Source organism: Balaenoptera physalus, assembly GCF_965194825.1.
Source record: "Balaenoptera physalus genome assembly, chromosome: 7".
Lineage (NCBI taxonomy): Eukaryota > Metazoa > Chordata > Mammalia > Artiodactyla > Balaenopteridae > Balaenoptera > Balaenoptera physalus.
Genome location: NC_138886.1, coordinates 23430378 through 23457978, shown reverse-complemented (window position 1 = coordinate 23457978; position 27601 = coordinate 23430378). Strand labels below are relative to the sequence as shown.

Below are 27601 nucleotides of genomic sequence, written 5' to 3'. Positions count from 1 at the left end.
AATAAGTGGGTGATTACACAGAGTCATGCCTGGCAAATAGTAATGCCTGCTCTTATTAAAAAGTTCCCTCCATAAACAAGGACCTACTGTATACCACAGGGAAGTGTATTCAATATCTTGTAATAACCTATAATGGAAAAGAATCTGAAAAAGAATATATATATACCTACCTGTATATATATAACTGAATCATTTTGCTACATACCTGAAACTGACACAACATTGTAAATCATTGTAAATCAACTATACTTCAAAAATAATTTTTTTTTTCATTGTAAATCAACTATACTTCAAAAACAATTTTTTTTTAAGTTCCCTTTAAATGAAAACTTCAGGGGGGCAGGGATTTTTATTCTCTGCCATTTCCCAAATGCCTAGAACCATGCCTGGCACACACACAGTAGGTGCTCAATAAGTATCTGTCCAGTGAATGAATCAATCTTCTAACCCATGCTGAGCTTCCGACAGTCACGCGTATCCATCCTTAACTCTTCGTTACAGAAAGGGGACGTCTGTTTGTCCTCTGTGCTGATTTGCGCCCATAGCGTTTTCAAGCCTCAGGCCATTCGAGGCTTTTGTCTTGAAAGCCCCACACATTCAAGAAACACTTGAATTGTGAGCCCTTCCTAGGCAAGGTGTTTAAGACTAGACTCAAGATACATTTTTAAAGAGTGTAAAATCAGATCTTCTTGGCCTGGGATTTAGACTCCAAATCTAGTTCCAACCTGCGTTTCTAGGCAAAGGATCCACTACGTGCTTTCCTGCCCCAGCAGTGCTACCCTGAGCGTGGTGGTCCTCCCAGAGGCCCTTCTCAGCTTGCCTGTTGAAAGATCACTTATTCTACCAAGCCAGGCTTCCACGCGCCCTACTCCTTGAAGCCGCCCCTGATATTCAGCCAGAGTTCATCTCTCCTCTGCATCTAATCATTCTCTCTGCTGTACTCCTTCTTCAGAAAGCCTTGTGAGCTGGCAAATTGTTTGCACACCTGTTCCTTTTCTAAGTACAAAGGGCCACGTCTGGAGCACCTCCGAATAGCATCAGTGCTTAATGGATGGCCTGGCATATAAATAAATCTTCACAGGGTTGAAGTCGTTGGTGTGTTCCCACCTGCAAGCATGAGGTCAGCAGGCTTCATTTCAGCCAAATGTAGGTGTAGATCAGAAGAGGGAACAAAACCCACGCCAAGTGTCCCAACACCACGTTTCTCTTTCCTTCTTAGTTCTGGGTAGTTTTTGAACAAGCTGACGGTGTAGGAGCAACAGTGGCCCCCATCTGAAGGACTGTGCCAGCTTAGGAGAAGGGACCGTGGTTTGCGGGTGAACAGAGGACATGGCCCGGCCTAGGGCTTAGTACTCGGAAGGCAGGTGCGTCTGCTTTCCGAGCTCCGTTGCTGCGTGGCTGGATGACCTTTGGCATGTTTTTCACTTTCCAAAGCCTCAGTTTTCTCATCTGTATGATGTGGGTAATGTTAGTACCTCCCCTGCTAGGGGCATAGTGAAGAGGAAGCTGAGAGGCGACATGTGACCACTGCCGGTCTAGGGAGTGCCACAGAGACGCTAATTGTTGCAAATTCTGGCAAAAGGTGTTGTGGGGAGGCTCGCAGACACTACATCACCGCAGGCACCACGTGCCCTTCCTATACTCCTGTGTCTCACAGCACAGCGGTGAGGATTAAACAAGGTAACATGTTTACAGGGTGTAAAACCAGACTTGGCACACTGCTCTCCAAGAACGGCTTGATAAACATCAGCAAAAAGACTTAATAAATATAAACTACTGTTAGTTAGAATGAATAGTCCATGAAGGAGACTCTGGATGAGGTTTCTAGGTTGCAGGCACTGCTGTGCCCTAATAGAATGGGTCAGCTTTGCATCCCATTAAAAAAAAAAAATCTACTTTCCTTTTATGCCGCAAAATGCCACCTTGAATTTATTCTAGTGATTGAATGTCACACCCAAACAAACCCAAAGTGCTGGAGCAGTTGATCTGGTAGAGGTATCCCAGTGTGTTCGTTTATCCCACGGAGGTTTACTAACCCCCTGCTTTGTGCCAGGCACTGTGTATGAGTCAGCTTCTTCTCTAGATCATGCTGTTGTAACAAACAACCCCAACAGAGGTTTCTTTCTTGCTTATGCTTCATATTGGATGTGGGGTGGCTGCAGCTCTGCATCTTCATGCCAGGACCCAGGGAGAAGGAGCCGCCTCTATACATACAGCACATGCTATTCTCATGACAGAAGAAAAAAGAAATAACAGAACCATCAATAGCTCTTAAAGTTCATGCTTGGATGTGGCATGTGTAGCTTGTATTCCACTGGCCAAGGCAAATCATGTGACCAAGCTTTGCATCAAAAGGGTAGGGAAGTATATTCCTCCCATAGGGCAGTACTGCCAAGCCTCTTGGTAACAGGTGGGGACATATCATCCTCTTATTGGGAAAGCAGAAAATAATTGGGAATAATAATAGTCTGTCAAAATAAAATATGGTCTGTGTATCTAATTTTAGTCTCACAATAACTCTATGAGATAGTTATTATTATCCCCATTTTTACAAAGTGGAAAATTAAGGCTTGGTATGGCTAACTAACTTGCCCAGGATGAAGCCAGCAATGAACAGGGTTGCCTGACTTGAAGCTGGTTCCAGTGGTGTGTAACCAGCCTTGGCCTGGGCAAGCTTCTTGAAGACTCATTTTCATAAAGATGTTGTCATTCAATAAACATTTATTAAGCACCTGCTATGTGCCTGGCACTGTGCCAGATACTGGAAACATGGTGATGTGCAAGACAGGCTATTTCTGCCCTCCTGGGGTCTAGATTCCAGTGGAGGAGAGAGGCAAGCAAGAAGGATGTAAGCCACGAGTGGTCCAAGCAACCAAGAGAGAGATCAGGGCACAGTGAGAACCCAGGGTGGATGCACGTCTCTGATGACAGTTCGGAAGCTGAGAGCTAGAGCACTGTGGGACATGGCTCTTGTCAAGGCCATGCCTGGCAAGAGGAGTGCCAAGGACAGTTTCGGGTTCAGAACCCTGAAGGGCACGCCCAGGAGCTCGACAGCGATGGAAGTGTGCCCAAAGTGTTGCTAACAGGCCTTGCCGAGGCAATGGCTGTGTGGCGGGATGCTGCGATCGTGTCTGATCCAAACCCTATCAGCCTCTCCTGGGGGCTTTGTCTCGCCATGGACACACTCAGAACCATGCTTGCCACAAAGAACAAAGACCCGGTGACTTCAAAGTCAGCCCGAGACAGAAAGGGAAACCCAGATTCGGTCTCATTTTGAGTCAGCACAGTGACACATGTGGTTTACCTGGCCCAAGCAACCAAAGCACACAGCTCTCACTTCCGTAAATGGCTTCCATTTTCAAGGCGCGTTAATGAAAAGGAGAAGGAAAGAAATCCCCTGCCATGGTTTGCAAAGTGTACCATCACTGTAAGAAAAAACCCCTTTCTTCTCACAGCTGCCGCTGTACGGAAACATGGACCCCAGAATTAGGCCTGTGTCTGTCAGCACAAGCAATCAGGTAGTAAACCTTTGCCCCTCTAGCAAAGATGGCATGTGTGCTAGGAAACAGGCTGCTTCTTAATGAGGCAAAACACCCCACAAAAAGCTGGCACGGCCTCGGACTGTCCCCCTCGGGATGAGAAAGGCATCGGAAATGGGAACACTTGTGTTTTGGAAAGGGGTGACTCTGTTTTCATCTTTGTTATGGACATGTACATCCTTGAAAATTTTAGAACATACCAAAGCCAAACCTATATAGAGATGTGGATGGATGTGGATATGTGTTTGAATATGTATAAATACTCTTCTGATTTGATCTAAAAACTGCAGCTGGACGCCAATGTGCTTTGAGTTTATACTCGCTTTAAAAACTCTGTCTTGGAGTTTAGGAGGGAGCCCATTCTGAGCAGACTGACTCAGCCACAGGCCACGGGCAGGGAGCAGAAAGTGCACCCCAGCCTCTTTGCTGACCTTGAGACTGATGGGGAAGCAGGAAGAGCTCCACATTGCTGGTTGCTGGATGCGGTTCTCTAGCAGGGCCTGTGTTTTCAGGGTCCGCCAGGGGAGAAAGAGCAGAGTCAACCCTGGTGTCCCATGCCCTATGCCTCAGTGCTCAAGACAAATCATATTTTAATGCAATATTTGAAAAAAATAAAATTAGCAAAGTATGGCCATGGACCATCTGCCGGTGTTTGTAAATAAAGTTTTATTGAAACCTTTTTTTATTGGAACGATTCCAACTTTTATTGGAACTGAGTGTATTGTGTCCCCTGAAGTTTTATACCTGAGGCAAGCCCTCCCTCACCTCACCCTAGACCTGGCCATGCCCCATATCCACTCACTCATCATTCCCTCATCCATCCTGTACCTACAGAGGGACAGGCACCAGGAGACACAGCTAACAGTTATTGAGCATTTACTGTATGCCCGGCACTGTTGTACCTTTACACATTTTGCCTCATTTAATCCCCTCTGGCAATCCTATAGGTAAATACAATTAATTCATCCCATTCCCCAGATGAGTAAACTGAGGCTTAGAAAGGCAAAGAAGCTTTCCCAAGATCAAACAGCTAGAAAGAGGAAGAGCCAGGGGTCATCTCCAGGCAGCCTGAGGACTTTGAGGAAGGATGCCCTGAGGAAGGAAGTATGAGCTCTGGGAAGCCATCACAGAGGAGGTGACCTTGAACAGGGTGTTGAAGGATAAGTAGGAGTTTGCTAGACAGAAAAAATAAATACAGGTGGTAATGAGTGTTTTAGAAGAGCAAACCCTCTGGAGGGGTCCTCTCTGGCTTTCCTGCACCCAGGCCCTGCCCTGCAATCAGAATAGCAGCAAAATAATACAAATAACCAACATTTATGGATGGCTTATCCTATGTGCTAGGTACTGAACTAAGTACTTTATGAATTTTTTTTTAATATAAATTTATTTTATTTATTTATTTTTGGCTACATTGGGTCTTCGTTGCTGTGTGCGGGCTTTCTCTAGTTGCGGCGAGGGGGGCTACTCTTCGTTGCGGTGTGCAGGCTTCTCATTGCGGTGGCTTCCCTTGTTGCGGAGCACGGGCTCTAGGCGCGCAGGCTTCAGTAGTTGTGGCACATGGGCTCAGTAGTTGTGGCTCGCGGGCTTTAGAGCACAGGCTCAGTAGTTGTGGTGCACGGGCTTAGTTGCTCCACGGCATGTGGGATCTTCCCGGACCAGGGCTTGAACCCGTGTCCCCTGCATTGGCAGGCGGATTCTAAACCACTGCACCACCAGGGGAGCCCTACTTTACGAATATTATCTCATGAAATCCTCAAATCAACTATTTAGTGGCTACTACTCTTATTTCTGTTTTACACATGTAGAATCTGAGACTCAAAGAGGTTAAGCAGTTTGCCCGAGGCTGCACGGGTAGTAAGTGGCTGAGCCAGACCGTAAACCCAGGGAACACCGCAATGCACAGCTCCAGGGCCCTGTAAAACCTAAGAACCTGGCACCAGAGCTGCACACTTAGCCAAAACACTGGCCCGTGTTCCTCAAACTTCATCGCGCATCAGAGTCACGTGGAGAGCTCGTTAAAACAAATGGCTGGGCTTCACCCCCAGGTGATCTAATTTGCCAGGTCCGAGGCTGAACTGATCATCTGCATTTCTAACAAGTTCCTGGTGATGCTGCTTCTCTGGTCCTGGAACCAGACGTTGAGAACCGCTGCACTACATTGACTTTCAGCAACAGTAAAATAGCGCTGCTGTCCTAGGCTGCCCTGGGAAACACAAACACTTAGGTAGTTGGGAGAAAATGTTTCTTCCTTCTTGGTACATAGATCAGAATCAACCCACTGATGAGCTTTCAACCTCTCTCTTTTTTTTTTATTCCATTTACCTTTCTTTTCTTTTGTACTTGCATCGAGCTTCTTAATTATCCAGGCTCTTAGTATTGCTTTCTGTTCCTATGAACTTTAATCCTCTACCCACATGCTGGTGCTTCTGCAGAATTAGGCAGCCCTGTGTCCCTCCACCTCTGTTGCAAGTCTGATGTGTTTCTTGGACTGATGCAGATTCCAACCATCAGCGTGAGGGGGAGGAGCACACGATCACGTGCTTACGGGTGGTTCTTGAGGCTCCACAGGGGCCTAATTATACCAAATAGTAATTCCTTCCCTGTGTTAGTCAGGAGTCTTGGGGTGGCAAGTGGCAAAACCCAATCTGAACAGATGGTCTGGGAAAATTGGGCACTTACACACTCACAGAGCCTGGTCACAGGAAGGGGGAGGGTGCAGCTGGGCTGCAGGCGTGCCCATTCGAGGGCTCCCAATGCCACTGGCCTCTGCTCTGCATTCCCTGCCTCTGCTTCTTTCTGAGTGTCAGCAGCGTCCTTTCAGGCAGGCTCTCTTCACATAGCTGGCTGCCATTCACTCTCCAGCCCTCTGTTTTCAGTCCCACCTCACAACGAGGACAAGGAGACGTAGTTCCTGGCTTCTGGGAAGGGCACTCAGTGGCCCTGCTTGGACAGTTGTCCATCCCTGGACCATTTTGGATGTCTACCCATGTCCCATCTGGGATGAGGTGGGACAGGTGTTTTAGAGGATGTTAGATTCCCCCTCAAACCATAATGTTGGAATGAGTGAAGAAGCATTTCCCAGAAATCAGTGGAGGAGATACTGGGAAAAAAATAAAACCCCGCAGGTAAGTGAGTGGGTGGATGGAAGGGTGCACGCCTTCTCAATATCAGGCACTGAGTTGGCGGCTGTAGCAGATTGAGAGAGGAAAATAAGGAAAGCCCCAGCCTTCCCAGAGTTCACAGTCTAGAAAGCAGGCCCAGACATGCCGTGGAAGTCGGCGAAGCTGGGCGGGAAGTTCTGTGGGTCACAGCAGGAGGCATTGCAGAGGTCATCACAAATGCATTGAGAAAACCTGGGATCATCTGGCTGGGCTTATTTCTTCAGCCACCAGCCAATTTTGAGCATCCACCGTGTGTTGAATAACATGCCTGCACACAATGAACTTACTGGAATGACTTAAGGTGGCATTCAACCTTATCCCCCCTCAGCCAGTCACTCGAAAAGCTGTTTGTGGGGAGTTCCCTGGTGGTCCAGTGGTTAGGACTTGACATTTTCACTGCCGTGGCCCAGGTTCAATCCCTGGTTGGGGAACTAAGATCCCACAAGCCGATGGGGCACGGCCGAAAGGAAAGAAAAAATAAAAGAAAGAAAGAAAAGCTGTTTGTAAAGCTCAGTATCTTGGCTAGTGGCTGTCCCCAGCCTCCTTACGATGCCGTGTGAGGACGTTCTTCCTCCAGTACCTCAGGCTTTTGTGGTCCAAGTCTTTCAGCCTCCATGCAGGGGAATCTCATGGAAAACGATTAATCCACCCTGTGGCCTTCTGTTTGCTCACTCTGGATCCTGGAGCAGAGATTCTTTTTCCATCCCTTCACGTCCTTCCCTTTGACTTCCTTGGCATTCTCCCTGGGACTCCTTGCTATCCAAAGCTGTGGCTTCCAGAGCTTTTTAAAGAAAGAATGCAATCACTGCAAATCCTCCCAAGCCATTTGACTGTGTCGCTGTGAACACACTTGACTCCGTTTCTCTGGGTGGTGAGCTGGTGGATGGTGAAACTGAGGACAGGAGGCAGGTGTCATCGTGTTCCTTGTTTCCCTTTCTATCTTCTGCACGTGCCTGTCTGCCCCAGGTCTCCTATTTTAAGAGTCTGGCCATGAGGGCAATGGAAGAATCTGCGGGGCATTGTGGCTTCAGGAGCTCTGTGTGTCAGTGTGGGGATACACATCACCCATTTCTTGTCTTGCAATAGGAATGCCACTAGTGCTCCCCCAGACAACTTTTCTTTTTTTTGGCTGCGTTGGGTCTTCTTTGCTGCTCACGGGCTTTCTCTAGTTGCGGCGAGCGGGGGCCACTCTTCATTGCGGTGCGCGGGCTTCTCCTTGCGGTGGCTTCTCTTGTTGCGGAGCACGGGCACCAGGCGCGCAGGCTTCAGTAGTTGTGGCTCGCAGGCTCTAGAACACAGGCTCAGTAGTTGTGGCTCACGGGCTGTAGAGCACAGGCTCAGTAGTTGTGGCGCACAGGCTTAGTTGCTCCGCGGCCTCTGGGATCTTCCCGGACCAGGGCTTGAACCTGTGTCTCCTGCACTGGCAGGCGGATTCTTAACCACTGCGCCACCAGGGAAGCCCTCCCGCGGCCAACTTTTGCAGAAATATAGCAAACCAGGTTTCAAGTTGTCTAGTGCCATCTTTGTGCTTTCCACACTGGCATTACCATTCTCTGTGTCTGTCTTCCCAGGAGCTTCCTTTTGGTCACTGCTTTTGTTATGTTTCCTCAATGCCCAGCATGTGCTTGGACACAACAAGGGTGCAGTACGTGAACTATCCCCACAAATGGAAATAATGGGCAAACCAGCTCAACTCTTCATGTAAAGGAAAGGGGTACAAGAGGAACAACATTTATTTTGCCAGTTTTCCGTGATACTGCTGCATTTGGGGAATGATAATTAAGGACATAAGTCCCCTTTAAATTCAGAATTGATTGAAAGATAAGGCACAGTGAGCTTTTCCTAGTGAAGCTCATTAGGGAATATGGTTTAGATCTGTGCGCCGAATACATTCCTCACCTGAATTCAACTCTCCCACCGGGTCTCAGACAGGTCTGGACAACCAAAGGCCTCCCCTGGGAGCAGGCTGCTCTTTGAAAGACAGAGATGAGAAACAGGTATCCTTGGGTTGCTCCTAAAAGTGTGGAAAGGCCTCACCACGCATGCTCATGTCCCCGTCGCACCTGCTTCTGACTCCCATGTCCGTTACTTTCATCTCTGCCATTTCAGTAGCATCTATACCCATTTCTATAATGTATAAGGCACTTTCCCAAGCATTATTTCATTTACTTGACAGGCAGGGCGTTATAGTCTTTAAGAACCTAGATCTGAAGCTAGAAGGAATATAAGCATCGTATCCCACCCCATAGCTTTTTTATAAAGAGTGAAGACTTCAGTATACATAAAGTACATAGAAGGGTGCCAGGCATGGAGTAGGTACTTAGTAAATCTTTATTTATTTGCAAACGAGGAAACTGAAGGTAGACTTGTGCAGGGTCTCACAGTAAATGGCCAGAACACAATCCTAACTCAGGTGTTCTGCCTTCACTTCCAAACTCTCACGAATTTAATCTTTGCTTACTTTTCAAAGCCACTTTGAATGTAAAGCAGTAAAAGTGCCTGGAACCCAGTCAAATAGCAAGTATTTATTGACTGTTTACTGGTGAGTGCAGGATGTCGTGGAAGGTTGCAAATGGATGTTATTAACCACAACTGAACTTGCCTCTAAGCTGCTGGGATGAGCTTGAAGGGTGGCGAGGGCAGAGGAGTGGCAGATGGAGAGCAGCCTTGAATGGCAGGAGCTGGTCTGGGGAGATGGGACCAGCCGAGGCCTGGCTGAACTGCCTGCCTGGCCCCACCAGCCACAAAGCTTTCATAAAGATGTTCCAATCGGAGAAATGCTTCTGAACAGGTTAATTAATCATTAATACACGAATGTAACTTAGCAAACTTCTCCCTAACATCTAACTGAGACAAGGAAGGTGAATGGAGGAGGGGATTTTGGTTTGGTTTTGTTCCGTTTTGGTTTGGTTTGGTTTGGTTTGGTTTTATACAAGGAAGAAGCAGTCGGCTATCGGCTCCATGAGGGTTTTCAAGCCTAATGAAACCAGACCCCATTCATTCTAGGGAAGGGGAGGCAAGATATGGAAGAAAGGCACAGAACTAGAAATGGGCTTGTCTACTTCAAAAGTATCCCTACAACGCTTCAAGCCCGCAGGAATGCACGAGAAAACAGTATCTCTCCTGTGGATGAGAGTAGGCACTCTTCTACGAAACCCCTGCTCTGAGGCTAGCCACGTTCAAGTTCAACAGGCTTTTGTGGGCTAGCCTGGAAACCTAAATTTGTTCCTTTGACAAAATATGTTCATGGTTCTGAACACCTGGTGAATGAATTGGCTTTTGTTAATACATAATACAAAATAGAAGCCCTTTCCCTCTCGATTCTCCTCTACTGACCCTTCTTTTTCTGTGCCATCTCTCCCCTCTTTCACTCTTCTTGCTATTCGTGTTTTCTCATCTTTTTCTCCCTCCTTCCTTCTCTCCCTTCCTCTTTGCTCCATCTGTCTGTTCTTATTTTCTTAATGCCCGAATTCCACAAAAAATTTCGGGTGACTTTCAGAAATGGAAACCAACATCGCAAAATGTAAAGTAAGATGGCAAAATACAAGATCCAAATGATGTAAATGCAGCTTAGAAGGTTCTTCCATGGCTGCCTGGATTTGTTTTTTACACTCAGTGGCAGATATTCACAGCTGTCTTGCTGTGCTTCAGTGAGGTCCTTTTGCCTTAATTGATTATCTATTAAGAGTCAATTCTGTTAGAGCAGGCACGTAAGCAAGTGGCTGTTAAAATGCCCAAGGCCAGCGCCAGCGTGAGTAGGGAACAGCCATTTTGATTCTGAGAACATTCTTGAATCTAATTCAGTGGCCCTCAAAGTAACCCATGTATGAAACAGCATTTGAAATAGCTTACAAACTAGGAAAATCAGGCTTAGAATATTTTAACGATTTATCACCCCAGACTGCAATATGGGAAGAGTGTTGCTGAGTTTATTTCTTATCGAATGAATTGTTTTTTACTACCTGAAAAATTCACGTGATTCAAAATCAAAATATTATACAAAGGTACCCCTTGGGATGTCTTATTTTGAATGCATGTTTCCTATTCCTTCCTCTGTCACCCCCAAAAAGGAGCCACTTCTAGTAGGTTTTTATCAATGTGTTCCTATATGCAGATATAATAAAATTCAAAACTATATTTCCACTCCCTTCCCTTTTTTTTACACCAAAACTATGATACTACATACAGTATTTTGCACCTTTTTTTCTTTCACTTAACATATTCTGGAGAGTTTTCCATGTCAGTACATGTGAATTTACACACACACACACACACACACACCTGCATAATATTCCATTGTATGGATGCCTTTATTTCAACTTCCAACTCTGCCCATTTTGCTGAGCGCATGCTGTGAGCTCTGATCTTCTTACGGGTCTCACCTGTGCCTTACAATGCATCTAGGGACCAATCAGAACCCTGTGGTATGACGGTCAGAGACCAGGAAACACCCTTGTTACTGGGAGACTCACGGTTTGGTCTGAGGCCAGGCTCTCTGGATGTATCTTCCACAAGATATTTCAGTTTAAAACTGTGAGTGAGAGTGGCTGGTGGCATCTAGGAAATTGTTTATTCAGAAAACGAGTATTGAGATATGAATTTATTGCATTAATCACCCTAATTTATATCTTTTTTCAGTGTCAAGGTGAAGAATCATTTAAGAAGAAATAGTTCTGATGGGATACTAAAATGCATCTAGTATTTATATGACTTCATCCTTCTTGTCAGTCTTAACCATTTTTTGGAGCTAAATTCTCTGTTCACTCTGAGATCCTTAATCCTCTATTTTTTTATTATTAATTAATTTATTTATTTGTTTATTTTTGGCTGTGTTGGGTCTTCGTTTCTGTGAGGGCTTTCTCTAGTTGCGGCAAGCGGAGGCCACTCTTCATCGCAGTGCGCGGGCCTCTCACTATCGCGGCCTCTCTTGTTGCGGAGCACAGGCTCCAGACGCGCAGACTCAGTAGTTGTGGCTCACGGGCCTAGTTGCTCCGCAGCATGTGAGATCTTCCCGGACCAGGGCTCGAACCCGTGTCCCCTGCATTAGCAGGCAGATTCTCAACCACTGCGCCACCAGGGAAGCCCTAATCCTCTATTTTTAATCATACTATTTGGGGTGACTAAAAGAAATTAGTATAGTGAAGTATGTCGGTCTCTTAATTGGGTCTTTAAGTCACAAATATATTCCTGAAAATCTCCTTATATATGTAATTATGGCAAATCAAAGGTCTATTTCCATAGAAAACTGACCTTTTAAAGACAATGCCAGATGGCTCCTTTTAGAATTAAAAAAATGCATGCTTTGCAACTTTGATATTTAGTATATTAACTTTTTAGAAAACAAGGCACAACGGTAGACTATTCCTACACTAAACATTTGCTATCTATAATGAGGTGAAATGTATGTATGCTTTTTCTCCTCTATGTAAAATATGCTTAATTGTCTTTTAAACTCTCTGAGTTTTATTTATTTATTTATTTATTTTTGGCTGCGTTGAGTCTTAGTTGCGGCACGCGGGCTCCAGAGCGCATGAGCTCTCTAGTTGCAGCACCTGGGCTTAGTTGCCCTGCGGCATGTGGGATCTTAGTTCCCCGACCAGGGATTGAACCCATGTTCCCTGCTTTGGAAGGTGGATTCTTAACCACTGGACCACCAGAGAAGTCCCTCTGAGTTTTTTTTTATTATTATTATTCTAACTGCACAACCTGACATTTCTTTTACCCATTAAACTGGCTTCAACTGGTAATACCTCATCAAATTCAAAAGAAATCTGATCCCCGCACCAAAACCCAGCTCTGAAAACAAATAATCTTAAGGTACAGTTCAAAATAAAAAGAAAGCTAATGTTTAATAAGGCCTTGATATAATGTGTTCCTTGAGTCAGTGTTTGAGAGACTGAATGACAGGAAGCTGTGTGAAAGCTTGTGGGGGGCTGGAGGGGGGAGGGAAGTGCATTCGATGAAATGTACTTGTGTTTTCTTGAATTATATTTCTGCAGTTCATGGCGAACTTCCCAATATGACAGTAATTTGCTTGGCCTTGATTTTCTGATCTGTCTTAATTTAGTTGTCAGTACTATGAATAACTGAACTCAGTTTCAGTGGTGGTTCCTAAGAGAGGAATTCCAAAAATAAAGCTCTATAACTGCCCACTACAAAAATATTCCAATAGCCTTTCCATCTGATATGAATTTGATAGGTTTCCTTTATGTCCGGTTTTTCCCTACCCAACGTTTTCTCTGTTGTTCAGGCAGATGCAGACAGTTTTCTCACTGCGACAACCTCTCCGACTTAGATTTTCTATTTCCCTTGTGTTTGTGCCAATTAAAGCATACCTCAGGCTGTGCTTATGACATATTTTCAGAAATTCATTGTGTAAGAGATGGTGACCGTCTCCCACACTGTTTTTCCTTAGTCTTCTTTCCTCACTGCTTTATAATCCTCCTCTTTCTCTTCTTTGAAGTCTGTGTGTTTGACATTTTTTGAAAAGATCTTTCGTACATTTGGGTTATTTTAATGGGTAATTACATCAAGGGAGAAAGCTCCAAATCACTGACATGGAATGACTTGTTCTAGAAACATTTCCTAAAACACATGCCACTCCTCCTTAATAGACCTTTCTTTGCCATTTATTTTGTGCAAAAGTTCCTATTTGGGATCTGATGCAGTCTCCTTTCTCACAGACTTTAAAATAAAGATTTCAACTGGAGTAATAATTTATAGAAACAGAATCTAGTGAACATTTACTGATAAGCTATCACTATGAAGTTGGATTTTCTTCTGATCTTTGGTAGAAGCCATGTGCATATTTATGTTGTTAGGATTGTGCATGTATCCTTTTATATCTGCTTTTCTTTTTCATAATGTGATTTTTCATGTACACGTGTCACTGCATTTTCTAGCTTAGGATAAAAAATATTTAATCTTTTGGTCAGAACTTTGATATATCTTGTCCAAAATGAATTATTATGTCAAAGAATACAAACAATCTAATAGCTTCCTGGAGTGCTTTTGCTGCAAGTAACAGAAAATTTTATCTCAGTTGGCTTAAATAATAGGGAAACAATATAATTGCCCACAATAAGAACTCCTGTGGTGGGGCTGCCTGGAGTGATTTAATTTCACAGCACGATGACATCCTCAAGGGCTCAGCTTACTTCCATGTTTCTGTTCTTCCATCCTGAGGGGGTCATCTCTGTCATCTACCTGCTGTTCTCATGGTCACAAAATGGCTGCCACAGTCTAGGCATCACCGGCCCTCATACATCTGACAGTGTTCAATGCAAGAAGAGAGGGAAGTTTCTTTCAACTGTGTCTCTTTTAAAGAGCAAGGAAATAGTTCCCAAAGATCCCTATCAGGCTTCTGTTTCATTGTTCATTCCATATTTTTTTGGCAAGTGCCTTTCCTACACCAGTCACTGGCAAGGAGCATAGGATGTCTATGATTGATTTAGTGAAACACAGGGCCACGTGGAGGACAGCAGCTTACCCAGACCGGATGTGCTCTGTTCTACAGGGGAAGGATAGTTTCTGTTACACTTCCCTTATGCGTATTTTAGATTAGAATACCACTTTACAGCAGCAACCTGCAAAGTCTAAGTGTGCTCATTCCTGGATAAAGCTAAGTTTCTATCACTTTCACTTATTATCATAAATCTGAAAGGTAGTTATATAATAAATATAGTTTTAATGTCTGTTTCTTGAATGATAACCAAGGGATATGCAGTCTCTAGGTTGAGTTGGTCTGTTTTCATTTTCTTCAGTGTTTCATGTCTATTGAATTTGAAAACCCCAACCCAATCAATTTTTTTTTCTTTTTATGTATTTTTATTTCTAGACGTTCTTTTTCTTTTCCTTTTTTTAAAAATAGATATTTATTGGAGTATAATTGCTTCACAATACTGTGTTAGTTTCTGTTGTACTCCAAAGTGAATCAGCCAGATGAATGGATAAAGAAGATGTGGCACATATATACAATGGAATATTACTAAGCCATAAAAAGGAGCGAAATTGAGTTATTTGTAGGGAGGTGGATGGACCTAGAGTCTGTCATACAGAGTGAAGTAAGTCAGAAAGAGAAAAACAAATACCGTATGCTAACACATATATATGGAATATAAAAAAAAAATGGTACCAATCATTTTATATAGTAATTGCTCAAGGGCATTTGCCACCACTCATGATCCCTATATGATTTTTGAGTCAGAGACCATATCTACTAAGCAACCCTATATTGCTGAAGTCTTCCTTATAAGGTGTTAAAGTTTAAAAAAAGGAAGAAGAAAAAATAGGAAAAAGAAAAGGATGAAGAAGTGCGTTTGGGGGGCGTTTCATTGCCAAAGCTAGGTACTTTGGGATTGAAGGATAGATGAGTCTGGAGCGAAAAGGACACCTCTTTGCAAAGTGCCAGGTGGCTCTCTCTTAGCGGACTCTCCCTTTATCCAAACCTCAAGTCGTGCCATCCTGTCATCCTGGCCCACAGTGATGGAAAGGCAAGCAGCAGGGACCATCTACTGCAGCTTGTCATAAATATTCTCCAACCCCAGAGGGTTGCTGCAGTCAGTTTCTCACTTTTCCTCTCTAGTTGCACTCAGTGCTACTCAGAAGTCCCTCTCCCTTGTGGGCCAGCTGGCAAGTAAGTCTTGTTTCATGTCATTACTCTCTTTGTAATTCTGCGCCCGCAGTTGCATTTGCCTTGAATACTCACATCCTTCAGAGCAGAAGACCCTAACCAAAACAACAACAGCTTTTTCTCTATTTACCACTCGAAATAGGTTATTTTCAATACATTATTCAAGTAAGAGACGCTTCTCAGGGGTGCTTACTCCTATCAGAGATGACAGATGAGGAGACAGAGAGCTCTATCCTGCCCCAATCTCAGCTGCTGTATGGACGTTGGCCCAGAGAAACCCTGCAAGCTTCTCCTAGCTAGACTCGGTCCATCCTTTCTTGTTCAATCTAAGTTGTAAGTTGCCAGAGCTGGCTGCCTCCTTCACCCCTGGCCATGTGGGTGCATAGATCATATTTTAATCTGTCTCCAAAGATCCGCATCCTAATCTAAATGCTGAACTGCCACTTCCGTTAAGAATTGTTTCCCTGGGCTTCCCTGGTGGCGCAGTGGTTGAGAGTCTGCCTGCCAGTGCAGGGGACACGGGTTCGAGCCCTGGTCTGGGAAGATCCCACATGCCACGGAGCAACTAGGCCCGTGAGCCACAACGACTGAGCCTGCGCGTCTGGAGCCTGTGCTCCGCAACAAGAGAGGCCGCGATAGTGAAGAGGCCCGCACACCGTGATGAAGGGTGGCCCCCGCTTGCCGCAACTAGAGAAAGCCCTTGCACAGAAATGAAGACCCAACACAGCCAAAAATAAATATAAAGATAAATAAATAAAAGATTACTATTTAAAAAAAAACAATGGGAAGCTAACTTTAAAAAAAAAAAAAAGAATTGTTTCCCTACACATGCACCGAAGGGGGGAAATTTGGTTACTTCCTGAATTCTTCTTATACCAGGATGGTATAAGAATTCAGGGAGAAACAAACTCCTCGTGCTCCCTGCTGCTGACCTCGTTTCCTTATGGTTTGGCTGAAAGAAGTTCATTCACAGATGCAGCGGGTTGCCCCTCTGTGTGTGGCCACCAGTGGATGGCCCGGTGCACAGACTTCTTTCTATGTGGTGTTGTTAAAGCACTTTTCATAAGCGACCCCGCAGTGGCCCCGATCTAAAGATGGGCCACGGGGAAAGTCCAGAACCAGCTCTTCAGATCTCTAGTCGTCCAAGCTGCAAGAGCTACCTTTAAAATGACCCTCCAAATTTAACCCTCCATCAAAGCAAAAGTAAAGAAAGCTGGTGAATTAGGACAAAGGCAGCTTCCCTTTACCCCAAGAGGCGTCAGCAAGGCTACACGTCATTTGGCTGTGGGACATTGCCAGAACTATGTCAGAGACATAGAGTCAGTGACATTGCCAGAAACTGGCCCAGTTGTCAGAACACCTTGCCTTTTTGTTCATGTGTGATCAACAGGTGCCTAGAATCCTGTAATTCTGCGGTCATATTTTTACTCTTGGAGAAAAAAATAAGATGATGTTGAGAGGCTTTCTATTTTCCAAATTTCTTCTCAGGGCTGAGTAACCTGTTTTCCATGAATGTAGGCCTTTATCTTGTCTAGTGGGAACTTCCTCTAGATTAAGACCCAGGGGTACGGGCTACCTGAGGGCAGTTCCTCCTTCTCTACCGTTCTAACTGCAGTGGGGGAGGGGGGAGTACCGGCCTCCGAGGGAAACATCCCTGCATCCCTGGCTGAGAAAAATGCCAGCATTTAAAAAAAAAATTGTGTTAAATTGAAGTATAGTTAATTTATAATGTATTAGTTTCAAGTGTACAGCAAAGTGATTCAGTTATACATGTATATAGCTATTCTTTTTCATATTCTTTTCCATTATCGGTTATTACAAGATATTGAGTAGAGTTCCCTGTGCTATAGAGTAGGTTCTTGTTGTTTACCTATTTTATACATAGTAGTGTATATATGTTAGTCCGAAACTCCTAATTTATTCTTCTCTCCCCTCCCCGCCCTTTTTCCTTCGGTAACCATAAATTTGTTCTCTGTGTCTGTGAGTCTATTTCTGTTTTGTAAATAAGTTTATTTGTATCGTTTTTTTATATTCCGTGATATCATATGATACTCCTCTTTCTCTGTCTGACTGACTTCACTTAGTATGATAATCTCTAGGTGCATCCATGTTGCTGCAGATGGCATTATTTCATTCTTTTTTTTTTGTAAGCCAGGATATATTTTAAATGCTGCCTTTTGATAACCTTCTCTCTATGTTTCATGATTTTGCTTTCTCCTCCAACAGCTTTTCATTATAGTGCTAACCATCACCATATTTATTTAAAATTATGGATGGAAAGGTGTCACGTTGTAGGATTCTCAGAAGTAGCAGCTGCTTCCCCAGTAGGGGATTGTAGTCCAACGCAAAGCCTTTTGAGCTCACGTCTCGAAGACGACACTGAGGATGGCTTGAATCACATAGGTGGTGACCACTGAAAAACAGCAAATGACTGGAAGGTTCACCCATACCCGGCTCTGAGAGGCACCAGGATGTGAATGGCCTAGAAACATAAATGAAGAGACGTCTCAGTTGGGACCTAATCGCAGCCTGGAATACCTGGTTTCGTAGAGGAAAAAATAGACACGTGTTTGACTCCAGGAGGCTGAACTGTGGCCAGTAGTTGCATACAGTTAAATTTTAGCTCGATATCAAGAAGTACATTCTGACACGAAACTTGCTAAAAATGGAATGAGCTGTGTATTCGTTTCCTAAGGCTGCTATAACAAAATACCACAAACTGGGTGGCTTAAAACAACCCTGTTTTTTTCCTGGGTTGAAATGTATTCTCTCATGGTGCTGGAGGCTAGAAGTCCAAAATCAAGGTGTTGTCAAGGCTCTGCTCTCCCTGATGTCTTTAGGGGTAGATCCTTCCCGGCCTCTCCCAGCTTCTGGTGGCCCCAGGCATTCCTCAGTTTGTGGCTGCATCACTCTAGTCTCTGTCTCCATCTTCACGTGGCCTTCTTCTCTGTGTCTCTGTCTCTTTTCTTTCTTTCTTTTTTTAAAAATTTATTTAATTAATTAATTTATTTATTTTGGCTGTGTTGGGTCTTCGTTGCTATGCGCGGGCTTTTCTCTAGTTGCAGCGAGCGGAGGCTACTTTTCGTTGCAGTGAACGGGCTTCTCATTGCGGTGGCCTCTCTTGTTGCAGAGCACAGGCTCTAGGCACAAGGGCTTCAGTAGTTGTGGCACGCAGGCTCAGTAGTTGTGGCTCGCGGGCTCTAGAGCACAGGCTCAGTAGTTGTGGCACACGGGCTTAGTTGCTCTGCGGCACGTGGGATCAACCCGGGCCAGGGCTCAAACCCATGCCCCCTGCATTGGCAGGCGGGTTCTTAACCACCGCGCCACCAGGTAAGCCCACGTCTCTTTTCTTGTAAGGACATCAGTCACATTGGATTAGGGCCCAGCCCAATGACTCAACCTAACTTGGTTATGTCTTCAAAGGCCCTATTTCATATATAAGGTCATATCGGGACATGCTGGGGGTTAGGACTTCAACATATTTTGGAGAGAACACAATCCAACCCATAACAAGCTAGCTCGGTGGGAGTAAGTTCTTTATCCCTGGAAGTGTGCAAATAGAATCAGAGCAATTTGTTTTTCAAGATGCTTAGGGAGATTTAAGCACTGAATAGAGAACAGGACTAGATGGCTTCTAGTATCTTCTTCCAACCCTGGCATTTCCTAATTCTACCAGTCCTGTCGTAAAGGGCTCTACTAAGTCTGGGGACCACCTTGGTCTGGTCTTGGTGAAAGGTCACATGCACAGAGACCCAGTCCAGCTTCCAAATATCATTCAAAAGGATTCCAGTCTTTACTTTTAATTCTCGAAGAACATCAGTAGCGATCCCTTCTTCCGTCCCCTGCAGCTGCTTCTCTCTGAGTCTCTGTTTTAGTCAGCACTCTTTGAGTCATACATGACAGAATCCTACTTCAAAGTAGTTTCCAAGAAAAGATTCTATTTTCTCAAAAATCACAAAGTCCAGGAGTCATTCTTTTGACTTGGACTCCATTTCTCAGCTTTGCTTTCCTCTCTGCTGGCTTCGTTTTCTGGAAAGCTTTTTCCATATATGGCCACCCATACCCCCAGGCTGAATCTTAGCAGTTTAGCAAACTCATTGGGAAAGGTCCTCCTTTCCAGCATTCTAAGGGGAGTCCCAGGGCTGTCTCTCATTGGGCCAACCCCGTCCCCTTGCATTTGTCACATGCTCATCCTAAACTCATCATCGGGACTCTGCTCACCTCCTGAAGAAGGAAGCTGAGGAATGGAGGTAGTCCCATCGGAGTCACACTGTCTAGGAATGGAGGACGATAGCATCCCCAAAGGGAAATTGGGGTGCTATTAACATAATAAGAGGGAATCAGTGTTGGAGAGGACAAAACAACAATGTCCACTATGATTCCTTCATTCCTTCCCTCAAACCACTGGTATCTTTTGAAAGATGATAGATAGGTAGATAGATAGATATTGGGAAAATAAGTAGGAAGAGGCAAGCTGGAGAGGCAGGAAAAAAAGGGAAGGGAAAACCAAAAGACATGCTAAGCTGCCTAGATTTTACCTGTCCATCCATCTATCCATCCATCCATCCATCCGTCTATCTATTCATCTATCTATCTATCTACCTATCCATCTGTTCATCCCTCCATCTATCTATTAATCTATCTATCTACCTACCTATCTAAAATCTAGGCAGCTTAACATCTGTCTTTTGGTTTTCCTTTCCCTTTTCCTCATGTCTCTCCAGCTTGTCTCTTCCTACTTATTTCCCCAATTCCGAATTATAAGTGCTGAGCTACTGAGCTGGCAAATACTGATCTCTCCTTTAAGGGCAAGAAAGGAAGAGAAATGGAGCCAGCCAACACTGGATTCCTTGTAGCAGCGGAGGGGAGGGGAGAAGGGAGGAACTCACACTAATAATTTTGTCCCCACCGTATATCAAATCACCAGAGTGAGCCTGTGTCATTTTGAGTTGTGGATACTTTAAAAATTTGCATCTGTGTCCAGGAAAGCAGTAGATAAATTTGCCCATGATAGTGAAAGGAGACTTCGGGATATAAATACTCTGATGCAGTGTTATGGATGCCTCCCAAAAGTCTGGTCAAACAGTTATCTGTGTTTTAGCTTCCAGACTTCTGTAGTGGATCAAGCCAAACTCCCAAATGGGTTTTTAAACTTGAGAAACATCAGGCTTGTTTGTTTCCAACCACACAAGCACTCTTGAATTGCAAACAACACAGGCTTATAAAAAAAACAATATAAAAATTAATTGAGAGCTCTTCCTTCTGCCTTTAGCACATTCAGCCCTGTGGCAGTTCAGACTCAAACTCTTTAAACAACCCACCCCCCTCACACACACACATGCACAAACAGCCTGCTAAGAGCATCTGACGTCCTAGCCAAGGGCTTTGGCCCTGTCTCTGGAATCCATCCTGACCGCCTCCTGCTTCCCCATCCTTCATCACACGTCTTGCTCCTCCTCACTGATCCCAAGCCCTGCCGTGGACCCGGTTCTGGGAGTTGCCCACTGCTCCACACCCATCAGCTGCGAATCAGGGGCTCTCCTGGTTCGTGCCCTGACCCTCTGTTACCCAAGTGGATTCATTTGCCAGGGCTGCCTAAACAGCAGAAATGTATTCTCTCACAGTTCTGGAAGCTAGAAGTCCAAGATCAAGGTGTCAGCAGGTTGGGTTTCTTCTGAGACCTCTCTGCTTGGCTTGCAGGGACTGTCTTCTCTGTGTGCGCCCATGGTGCCTCTCTGTGTGTCCAAATACCCTCTTCTTAGAAGAACGCCAGTCAGATTGGATTAGGGCCCACTCAGACAGCCTCATTTTCACTTAATCTCTTTAAAGACCCTAACTCCAAATACAATCACATTCTAAGGAACTAGGGTTTAGGGCTTCAAAATAGTGAATTTGGGGGAACACAGTTCAGCCCATAACACCAGACTAGCCGACTCCCCACCTGCAGGCCCACAGATCTGCTAAATTCCCATTTCTACAGAAATTCCCACGTAGGTAAAGTAATTTCTAGTTAAGAGCTATGATAATCTGGGGAGCAAGGAAGGGACCAAATCATCACTGGTATTTGTAGAAAAAATAAAGTTAACTGAGCAAGCCAGCAGGAGTGATAATTATGACCCCAGCCATATAAAGACTTTGGAAGCCTTGATTTAGATCTGGGTATCTGCTATGTCTCCTGGCAACACTTTTCTTAGCCACAATCTGCACTGCTGTATATTCCTAGAAACCATTTATTTAAAAGGGAAGCCATTATGGCATCACAGAATAAAAACGATGACAGTAATAACTAACATATATTGCGTGCTTGCTCTCTTCCTGGCACTGAGCTGAGGAGTTCCATGTATTCGCTCATTTAATCCACAGCAAAACCCTATGAGGTTTCGGGGATTCCCTGGTGGTCCAGTGGTTAGGACTCCGCACTTCCAACGCAAGGAGCATGGGTTTGATCCCTGGTCGGGGAACTAAGATCCCACATGCTGTGCAGCCAAAAAACAACAACAACAAAAAATATAACAAAAGAAAAAAAAACCCTGTGAGGTAAAGAGAACTAAGGCTTAGAGTCGTTGCAATAACTTGCCATGGTCATGTGGTTCTCCTGACAGTTCAGTAATAAGTTACTGACCAGCTTTGGCCAAGTCAGTTTTTTCAACTGATGGTTTAAATTCAATCTACTTCGAAAAAATCTTCTTCGAAAAAAATCTGAAGGACCCACTGTGTAGCACAGGGAACTATATTCAAAATCTTGTAATAACCTGTAACGGAAAATAATCTGAAAAAGAATAACTCTGTGTGTGTGTGTGTGTGTGCGTGCACTCCCGAGCGTAACTGAATCACTTTGCTGTATACCTGAAACTAACACAACATTGTAAATCAACTAGACATCAATTTAAAAAAAAAAGAATTTGAAATGGGATTAGTTCCCAACTTTTCTCAGCCTCCTCATGAGGGACACTGTGGGAATTAAACCAGATTGGATGGCAAACTCAGATGCCATTAAGGGCCAGACAGGTAACATTAGTGAGTGATGTCAACCCACAAATAAAACAGTAGAGAGTGGTGGAGACTGAGGCCTCAGAGCAGGTAAATCTCATGTATAAAGGTAGTTATCAATACATAGATTTTGACAGTTGCTACCACGTAGCGTGGTGGCTACTGGGCCTAGTTTTGCCAAATCTACTCATTTTTTTCAAGAGAAACTAGATATTTGTTTGGATGTTCATGTAAATTCTCATGAATTTTAACTCTTGGCAACTAAATCATTTAAAGCAACAACAGAGCCTTGCAGACTCGACAAAGCATGCCTACAAGCTAGAAGGGCCGCCATTTGTAACTTCTGGACTGATGTTGACCCTAAGAACTTCTCTGAACTTTCCAGAGGCTTTTCTAAAAATATTCTCCCCTGTATACTTCTACGTGATTCAGGTGGGTTTTCTGAATGGCTGAGTGAGCTCCCAGGGATCACCTGACACCACCACAGCTCCCCACCCCCGCCCCCAGGGAAAGAGAGGAGGCACTGGCAGGGCGCCTAGAACTCAGGGCGGAAACACAACATCCTGGCCGCACAGCCAGAGGAGGCCCCATACAGTGAGGGAACAGAGTGATGCTGGAAATCACATTGCCCAGAGAAGACCTCCTCCCAGACCACCAGCTTCCTGAGGGCCTGGACTGGGTCTTCCCATCTGGGTCTCCCCAGCCCAAGCACCAGTGCCTGGCACAGAGTGGAAATGCAAGGAAGGAGGTCAAGGTTGGGAGGGATGGAACCACAGTTACATTTCTGAAAAATAATAGTGGTGATGATACGGAAGACAGATCTGAGTTGGGAGACCTCTGGAAGCCTGACCTGGTGCAGTGGCAGTGAGGCTGGAGAGGGGGCGTCAGGTGGGAAAGCGTGGCAGAGCCCAGCCTCTTCATGTCTCCAAGGGCCACGCTGTCCACTGTGCCTTCAGTCCATGGCACCCTTTTCACAGCCAAGAGAGGGAAAGTCACAGCATGCCAGCTGGGTGATTGACCCTCCAAAGAGCCCAACGACCCTAAATATGTCCATGTCACTACCTGCTGTTTTAATCATTAATAGGTCAATGCATCTCCCTTGCATGGGAACTGGATCCAAGATGGTGGCTTGGATTTTTATTTAATTTTTTTCACTCTCTTGCCAGTTTTATTTATTTATTTTTTAATTTTATTGAAGTATAGTTGATTTACAATGTTGTGTTATTTAATTATTTAATTTTATGTCACACGTTTAGGGGCTAAATATCAAATATCTTTCCAGCCTGGTAAAATCCGGCAAATCTAATAATTGGGATGCTGTGCAGACTATAACAGAATCCTTTACTGGACTTGGAGGGGGAGCCCCCGAACGGTAATATCTGCAGATTCACTTGAGAGTAAACCAGGCTTTAAGCTGTTAGTTCTCTAACCTCTGAGTAGGGACCCTTGAGTTTGCTGCAAGGAGCATGGTTGCCTAAAAAGGCTTTAATTTCTGAGGACTGGCTCGGGCAGGCCAAAACAAACCATTTTCAAAATTGGCTTGGGCCTCCAGGGTCTTCTAAAACTCATTTTCCACACAACCGTGATCCTTTTTTGCTCTCATTTTCGTGCATTTGGAATCTGCCTCCCCCTTCATATACAGAAGGATGCTTAAAATGCACCTTGGAGAATCGAGCAGGAGGTGAAACACCCAGTTTCCCATCTACTCTCAGATGCTGTGACCGAGAAAGGCTCTTTTCTTCTTAAAGGGAGGTCCAAGACTCCCGAGCGTACAGCAGATGGTAGCTGAAAAGCTGTTACAGCTTCACACCCAGATACACCCATGATGGGTGTGTGCATGGGTGATGCACTTGTACCTATGTGGGTCTGCAGGTGCGCACACAAGCATGCACACAGGTGTCTGTGTGTGGAAGTGTACATGTGTGTACATAAAAGTGTATGCCTGTAGCGGGCAGGTACGTGTGTATACCTATTGTCTCAATCTCAAGAGGGGTGTTCCTTCTTGCCTTCTAATTGTGGGTACCTTAGCGAGCAGAAGTGATTAGCAACAGCCTAATGTAGCGTGAGCTTTATCCACATCCCAAATCTGCTCCTTATTTGTGTGTTCTTGGGCAAATTACTTACTTCTCTAAGCTTCGTTTTTGCTGTCTAGAAAATGAAGATTAAAAATAGGGCCTACTTCATGTGGGGTTTTTGACTGTTGTTGAGACAATATATGTTAAATATAGCACAACGAAGAGCACATAACAAGAACTTAAGAAATGATAGCTGCTATTATTATTGTTGTTGTTGTTGTTACTCCTTCCTACCCCATGCTTACAGGGAGAAAGTCAGCAAACTGTTTTCCAGCCCAGGGTGCTATAAGTTTCCACTTCTCTGCATGCTTGCCTCTGAGGGCACCCAAAGTTTGTCGCAGGGTTTTTGTGGGGTGTCTAAACCCAAGGTGGAGCTCATAGGTACTAGGTGCTTTCATAGTCTTTTTTTTTTTTTTAATAATAGTTTTATTTGTAATAACCAAAACGTGAAACAACCCAGATGTCCTTTAATGGGTGAATGATTGAACAAACTGTGGTACGTCTATACTCTGGAATACTACTCAGCAATAAAAATCAACAAAGTATTGATACACACAGCAACCTGGATGAATCACCAGAGGACCATGCTGAATGAATAAAACCAATTTCAAAGGTTACATAATATATGCTTTCATAGTCTTAATCCTCATCCATCTTTCTAAGGTTCTGCTGCGCAGGTCGGCCTCTGCAGAGCTAGATTGTCGTGGGATCCCACAGGACTGTGCCTTGGAGCTCTTCCTGTGTGAAAGGAGAACTGCCCCATCCTTGCTGCCACAGAGAGGCCCTATAAAGCCCTAGTAAGCGTTCGCTGAATTGCGCTGGGTTGGGTTCAGTGCCAGCCGTGGCTCTGTATCTCTCCGGGGACCCCCCCCACAAAGCCTTTATTTGATCTGCTCTTTGTGAGCTCGGAAACCATCTTGAATGGGAACCTCCAGGAAGAAAACTTCCCCTCAGCAAATCTTGTTTTTTTCAATATGTCCTCAAGCTTCCTGTCCCCCTATCTCTGAAAACGAAAGAAATACAATCTTTGGGATGGTAGTAAGCTCTTTTGGGTGGCAGTAAATTGTACTGGTTAGGCAGAGAGCCTCTGAAGTCAGAGTGCTTGGATTAAATCTTGGTTCCATCACTTGCTAGTTCAGTTTGAAGTTTTCTAAGCCTCAGTTTTCTCCTCTGTAAAGTGGGGATAATATTGTACCTGCCTCATGTACCTGTATTGTATGAGGATCGAATGAGATGATACCCATGAAGAGCTAGTCCTTGATCCATCGTACATCCTCAGTACAGTTTAGCTGTCGTGATGGGTATTATCATGGCCATGTTGGTGGGGAGAGCAATGGAGTGGAGAGGACATGGGCACACTGGGCAAGACGTTGAGGTGTTATTTTTGTGCATCTTTGAGCTCCCTAAACATCTGCCCTGAGAGGCACCCAGACAAACTTCCCTTATTCAGGGAAGTGTAGGTGGGGGAGGGGGTCCAACGGCCTCAGGGTTGAGGAAATGGATTATTTCGAGTTTTTTCCAATAACTCGTCCAAATTATGGACTTTTCTTTTTCCCCGATGAGCTCTCCTCAGGAAGAGGAGCCAAGAGAGGCAGAAATGCCCCTGCCACCATTGCTTCTAGAGGCCCCAAGGCCTGGTCTTTACATCTGTCCCAGGGAAGAGAAAGCTGGGGCTCAGAGGCAAGGATGAGCCACCACCTGGAGTGGGGTGAGCTGGGGTGAGGTCACATCCTGCCCTACCCCTCCAAGCGCCTGGGTGGGGCTTCCCATCCAGAGGAAGCAAGTCCCATCAGCTAGTCCTTGGGTGGGGTTTCCCAAAGCCAAGTGTTTAGAGGCAAATCATTGTTCTGAAATTCCGCTAGGTTTTAATGACCACCATGCTGAGAACTCCTCCAAGAACAAAGTGAGATTTTTCAAACCCAAAAGGAGCGAAAGGCGCTTAAAAGGAAGAGAAGTATCTGGCCAAGTCTCAATTCCAAGACTTGAATGAGGAAGAGAGTTTAGACGCAGGGGGACCCAGGCCCTAACCCCTTTCTTTTCATTGTGATCAATGAAATTTTCACAATGGGTCTATCTTTTGTCTGTAAAATGGGGTTGATATAACTTGGGCGCCAGGAAGAACCCTCGTCTAGGAAATCAGACAATCTTGTCTCTGTCAGACCCAGCTTAGCAGCTACTTTCTGTGGGCCCTTGACACATGCTTTTGCATCTCAGGCCCTTGGTTTTCTCACTGAAACATGAAAGCCTGGGCTCCAGACTTCCTTGTAGTTCTGTGGCTGTTTCTAGGTCAATGCACCGATGAGGGCTGAGGCAGAGATGTGATGAAGAAGAGAATAGCCAGGATGGGCAGGAAGGTTGGAAGCACCTGAGAATCTCCACCAAGGTGCCAGTAAACCAAAGGTCCACTCCCAGCCACGGTCCCTCCACTGTGTCCTCTGTTCTTACCTTTAGCCAGGCTATGTAGGGCATCATCTGGGATCTTTTCTCCCCAACCTGTTTGTGGCTCAGCTCGTCTTAAGATGGTCCATTCCAGCTGCCCAAGCAGCATGACCTTGTGAAGTGGTGAGGAAGGTGACCAGGAAATGGCCATGTGGAGGCTCAGGAGCACTCATCAGATGACAGAGCCTTCTGTCCTGATAAGAAAGAAGCACACGGCTTCCCCGGTGGCGCAGTGGTCGAGAGTCTGCCTGCCAATGCAGGGGACACGGGTTCGCGCCCTGGTCTGGGAGGATCCCACATGCCGCGGAGCAACTGGGCCCGTGAGCCACAACTACTGAGCCTGCGCGTCTGGAGCCTGTGCTCCGCAACAAGAGAGGCCGCGACAGTGAGAGGCCCGCGCACCGCGATGAAGAGTGGCCCCCGCTCGCCGCAACTAGAGAAAGCCCTCGCACAGAGACGAAGACCCGACACAGCCATAAATAAATAAATAAATACATTTACAAAGCTCAGCTCCCTAGCTCCTCTGGGGGCAAATGCTTTAAAAAAAAAAAAAAGAAAGAAGCACAGGCAGCCTCAAGGCCCCTTCCAACTCCAATTCAGTTAGGGAAATATTTAAGGAGCCCCCATGATGTGCCAGCCCTCACTGTGCTGACTGAGGACTGAGTTGGGCATAGGGGTGTTGCCGGTGAAGGGACAGCCCCGTCTTCAAGATACACAGGGTCTCACCACCCAGATGTTTTATGTCCGGTGACTGCACCTCCAGTG

At 45.1% G+C, this 27601-nt stretch overlaps 1 protein-coding gene and 1 long non-coding RNA gene across 7 annotated transcripts in view; both read left to right on the top strand.

Annotated features, from left to right (window-relative positions):
• Positions 1-27601, top strand: part of PALM2AKAP2 (PALM2 and AKAP2 fusion) — a 503536-nt gene that overhangs the window by 331157 nt on the left and 144778 nt on the right. The gene's annotated exons all lie outside the window — the stretch shown is intronic.
• LOC309664197 lies at positions 280-27397 on the top strand. The gene is made up of 2 exons (XR_014265670.1): positions 280-12160; positions 12373-27397. It is a non-coding gene; the product is annotated as an uncharacterized lncRNA (long non-coding RNA).